This window comes from Schistocerca americana, chromosome 1 (assembly GCF_021461395.2).
Source record: "Schistocerca americana isolate TAMUIC-IGC-003095 chromosome 1, iqSchAmer2.1, whole genome shotgun sequence".
NCBI classification, from domain to species: Eukaryota; Metazoa; Arthropoda; class Insecta; order Orthoptera; family Acrididae; genus Schistocerca; species Schistocerca americana.
The window spans coordinates 410,957,437-410,963,089 of record NC_060119.1 but is presented as its reverse complement, the minus strand read 5'-3'; the positions used below and the strand labels follow the sequence as shown (position 1 = coordinate 410,963,089).

The window sequence follows — 5,653 nt, the reverse complement described above, 5'->3', positions numbered from 1 at the left end:
TCTCCACAGTACATCGATGTTGTCGCCAGTGGTACGCGGAAGGTGCACGTGCCCGTCGACCTGGGACCGGACCGCAGCGACGCACGGATGCACGCCAAGACCGTAGGATCCTACGCAGTGCCGTAGGGGACCGCACCGCCACTTCCCAGCAAATTAGGGACACTGTTGCTCCTGGGGTATCGGCAAGGACCATTCGCAACCGCCTCCATGAAGCTGGGCTATGGTCCCGCACACCGTTAGGCCGTCTTCCGCTCACGCCCCAACATCGTGCAGCCCGCCTCCAGTGGTGTCGCGACAGGCGTGAATGGAGGGACGAATGGAGACGTGTCGTCTTCAGCGATGAGAGTCGCTTCTGCCTTGGTGCCAATGATGGTCGTATGCGTGTTTGGCGCCGTGCAGGTGAGCGCCACAATCAGGACTGCATACGACCGAGGCACACAGGGCCAACACCCGGCATCATGGTGTGGGGAGCGATCTCCTACACTGGCCGTACACCACTGGTGATCGTCGAGGGGACACTGAATAGTGCACGGTACATCCAAACCGTCATCGAACCAATCGTTCTACCATTCCTAGACCGGCAAGGGAACTTGCTGTTCCAACAGGACAATGCACGTCCGCATGTATCCCGTGCCACCCAACGTGCTCTAGAAGGTGTAAGTCAACTACCCTGGCCAGCAAGATCTCCTGATCTGTCCCCCATTGAGCATGTTTGGGACTGGATGAAGCGTCGTCTCACGCGGTCTGCACGTCCAGCACGAACGCTGGTCCAACTGAGGCGCCAGGTGGAAATGGCATGGCAAGCCGTTCCACAGGACTACATCCAGCATCTCTACGATCGTCTCCATGGGAGAATAGCAGCCTGCATTGCTGCGAAAGGTGGATATACACTGTACTAGTGCCGACATTGTGCATGCTCTGTTGCCTGTGTCTATATGCCTGTGGTTCTGTCAGTGTGATCATGTGATGTATCTGACCCCAGGAATGTGTCAATAAAGTTTCCCCTTCCTGGGACAATGAATTCACGGTGTTCTTATTTCAATTTCCAGTAGTGTATTTTCTCGATGTTTTACAGATCTTTCATCAGTTCCCCCAAGTAAATAAATTCCATCTACTTTTCACGTACAGATTAATTTGACCAACACCTATGCTCAATGTCAACGTGCAACAGCCGCTCACGGACGGCAGGCGGCAGCACTAGCAGTGGAGGGTATCCAAGGCGTATTGAGGGGGGGGGGGGGGGGGGGGGCACGGAAAATAGTGTTGTCGTTGTCGTAATGCGGAAACAGAGCGTTTGACGTCCAAAAGGGCATGATCATTGGCTTTCGAGCCAAGGTTGGAAGCATTTCCGAAACCTACTACTTTTGTAAATTGTTCGCTTGCCGCCATAGTTAGCGTATACTGTGCATGGCAAAATGGGGGTATCCAAAACTTGCACTGAGGTAATGTGGTGCACCGTGGATGGTAGATGACTGGTGTGAACAACGGCTGCGGCGATGTGTACGGGCGAACAGACATGCAGTTGTTGAGCAACTGTCCACCCAGATGAACCAACAATGTCTCCTCAGCAACCATTCGGTGAACCATGCTGCGTATGGGCCTCCTAAGTAGTTGCCTCGTTGACGAACCCATGCTGACTGCTGTTCATTTTCGACGATGCCTGGAATTTGTACGCCAGTAATGTAATTGGACCAGAATGAGATTTTCACTCTGCAGCGGAGTGTGCGCTGATATGAAACTTCCTGGCAGATTAAAATTGTGTGCTGGACCGAGATTCGAACTCGGGACCTTTGCCTTTCGCGGTCAAGTGCTCTACCAACTGAGCTACCCAAGTACGACTCAGGCCCCTCCTCACAGCTTTACTTTTGCCAGTACCTCGTCTCCTACCTTCCAAACTTTACAGAAACTCTCCTGCGAAACTTGCAGAACTAGCACTCCTGAAAGAAAGGATATTGCGAAGACATGGGGGATGTTTCCGTAATGAGATTTTCACTCTGCAGCGGAGTGTGCGCTGATATGAAACTTCCTGGCATATTAAAACTCTGTGTCGGGCCGAGAGTCGAACTCGGGACCTTTGCCTTTCGCGGGCAAGTGCTCTACCAACTGAGCTACCCAAGCGCGACTCACACCCCGTCCTCACAGCTTTACTTCTGCAAGTAGAAGTTTGGAAGGTAGGAGACGAGGTACTGACAGAAGTAAAGCTGTGAGGATGGGGAGTGAGTCGTGCTTGGGTAGCTCAGTTGATAGAGCACTTGCCCGTGAAAGGCAAAAGTCCCGATTTTGAGTCTCGGTCCGGCACACAGTTTTAATCAGCCAGGAAGTTTCACGTAATTGGACGTCCACTGATTGGCAATAAAAGGCCTTTTCAGCGAAACACGTTTCATGCTCTTTCGGACAGATGACCGTTGGCATGTAGAACACTGACTTCTGAAAGCAAACACCCAGCAACAACAGGACGGAGGAGGGAGCATTATGTTCAGCGGAATGTATCCGTGGCATTTTCTGGGTGATGTCAGCCTGGAAGGACAGTGGCTCAACACAGCTGCGCATCTACCCTTGGGGACCATGTCTACGCCACACGCAGTTCGCTTTTCTTCGGCACGATGGCATCTACCAGCAGGACAATGCAACATGCCACGCAGCTCGAATGTACGTGCACCAAACTCACCGTATTTGAACACAGTCGAGAATCTGTGGGACTACCTATATCGAGTTGTTCGTGTCATGGATCCTCAACCGAGAAACCTAGCGGCGAAGCTGGCCACGACACTGATGTCGGCGTGGCTCCACATACCTGTCGATACCTTTCAGAAACCATCGACTGTTCCCCAGCGGTCCGCATTGCAAAAGGTGATTGTTCAAGCTTTTGACAGGTGGTCTCATTAAAGTGACTGAGCAGTGTATATACTACATTTACTGCTTACACTAATAATGATGGCCATCCTTATTTATGTATTCTGTGGATCCTCCAAATCGATTAAGGCGAATGCTCAGCTGGTTCGTTTTTTCACCTCTAACGCCGTACAATGTATGTGCTTATCGAACGGAGATAATCACGTAGCTGATACGTTAAATACGCTCCCAATAGAGTACGCCGCTTGACGTGATGTAATACCAGCTAGCTGTGCATATACTTAGCTAACACCAGTAAAGGGCGTGGTAGTTACTTCCCAGCAATCGTCAGCTGCTTGCGCTTCCCGGTACCGCATGAAGTAATCTCCCGCGTTTTTCTTGGCACAGATTCTTTAAACAGTATGATTACAGCTGACAGTGTCTGCTCCGAGAAGGGAAAAAAAACGTTGGGTTTTAAACTGACTTGGAGAGATTAACTAGCACTACTCTCTTACGAGTTGTTTGCTTCCATTGTATGTGCTTAAAGGGATACTTCAGCACACGCAATGTACTTTTTGTTATTTCCATACATTAATTCGAACGACAATAATGTTAATGTTATGTTCATTCATGGCTGTAACATCAAAAGCAGCGCATCTTCACCCATATACATTATCTAAGTGCTGAGGGTGAAACTATTGCCAGTATGCCTCTCTATGTCTCGTAATCGCTTGAATTTCGTTCTTATACCTGTACACAAAACATGCGATTCAGGGATATCGTTTTACAATCTGTCTAACAATCTCCCATGTAAGTGCCCTGATTATCTCTGCAAAACTATCGTACTGAGACAATAGGCCAACTTCAAATCTAGGGACGCGTCTCAGAATTTCTTTGGTCTCTTTCATGCATTCCAGTGCCCTACTCCTGCAGTTTTCTTCCAATAAACCAATTTTTTACTTTAATTCCCCAGTACAATTTGATAACCTCCTTACGTGGGACGGAAGGACAAGGAAGCGTTAGGAGGCAGACCAGAATAATAATATCATTTGTCGTTCGATTGCATTTACTCAAATAGCAACAAAAAATATTAAACACAGTTTCGTCAGACTCCCTCTTAACAAACAACAACGAAAGGGCAAATATGTCAAAATGTATAACAGAGATATACACACAATGAAGAACAGTTACGTTTCACATTGAGAAAATGGTAAAAGTGAAACCTTGGAGCCTATTCCCATATTCAGTCTGTAATCGACCAAGTTATGTTGCTGACCGGAGGAATTCCTACAGTCAAGCTCACAATCAAAAGTTTCTTAAATGGCAACACCTTATGCTATAGGAACATAAACAGTTATATATACCAAGAAAAGAAGAAAATACACTGTTAAAGCAGGTTTTTTTTTTTTTTTTTTTACATAAACAACACTGCAGTGCCTCTAGAGGATACAAGGTGAAAGCAGTACATTGGCAGCTCAGGCCAAAGCAAGTTAAAAGACACTTCTTCTAATAAACTATGCATCCCTGATGGGTGAGAGAAAGCTGATAAAGTACAGTTACTTAAAACTAAAACTCCAATAAGGAAGACGTGAGGGAAAGGGTGCAATCTGAATAAGAATAAAGGACGTAAAATACACAAGAGAACTTAAGTTGCCCGTTCCAACAAACGGCCTGAAATACTGTGCTCACGCCAATCCCCCGCCCCACGGCTCAAGTTAACAAACAACAAAACAGCGCGTAACATCAACAAGACCCAGCGCCCGTGAGGCACAGAGAAATCGGCCGCAGTCTGAGACAAGTTAGTGCTGTTAACAAAACGCACTAAATAACTAAGTGTCTTAACAGTTATAAATGAAGCCCTTACAAGAACATACCAAAGAGTAGCAGCTTATCTTTGACTCTCGTAACAAAGGTCTCTGCCGGCCGGTGTGGCCGTGCGGTTATAGGCGCTTCAGTCTGGAACCGCGTGACCGCTACGGTCGCAGGTTCGAATCCTGCCTTGGGCATGGATGTGTGTGATGTCCTTAGGTTGGTTAGGTTTAAGTAGTTCTATGTTCTAGGGGACTGATGACAGCAGATGTTAAGTCCCATGGTGCTCAGAGCCATTTGAACCAAAAGTCTCTCTTCACGAAAAGAGACCATGAGAATTAAAGGCAGACTCAAGCTTGAATTAACTGGCAAGTCACACTTACAATCAGGGGCTCAGCGACAAGTACAGCCGATGACTTCAGGCCTCCAAGCCGTTTGTTGGCGTATATTACAATGAGGCAAGAAGGAACGGGATAACCACTACAGAACTGGAATTAAACACATTTTCACGCCCTCTAGCTGTTTACGCAACATTTTAAACAAGGAAATCTATAACATAATTTTGCAAACGTATTAGACATAAAAGTTTACATCCACTCCCTCGCAAGCGAGTCCTGACCAAACTGCCTATCTACGGGATATCATCTTAGTTGTGAGACTGGGTTCGTGACTTCCGCCCAGAAAGGTCACAGTTCGTAGCAACTGACGGGAAGTCGTCTAGTAAAACAGAGGTAATATCTGGCGTCCCCCAAAGGAAGTGTGATAGGCCCTGTACCGTTCTTCATCTTCATGGACGAGCTAGGAGACAATCTGAGCAATCCTCTTACATTGTTTGCAGATGGTGCTGTCATTTACTGTCTAGTAAAGACATCAGAAGTTCAAAACCAATTGAAAAATGACTTAGACACGAAATATGTATGGTACAAAGAGTGACAGTTGCTTCTGAGTAAGGAAAATTATGAGGTCGTACACACGAGGTTCAAATGGCTCTGAGCACTATGGGACTTAACAT

At 47.1% G+C, this 5,653-nt stretch overlaps 1 non-coding gene across 1 annotated transcript; it reads right to left on the bottom strand.

The window, feature by feature from the left end:
- Positions 1 to 2,043: 2,043 nt before the first annotated feature.
- Positions 2,044 to 2,118, bottom strand: Trnas-cga. Its single transcript has one exon. It is a non-coding gene; the product is annotated as a tRNA-Ser (tRNA).
- Positions 2,119 to 5,653: the final 3,535 nt, after the last annotated feature.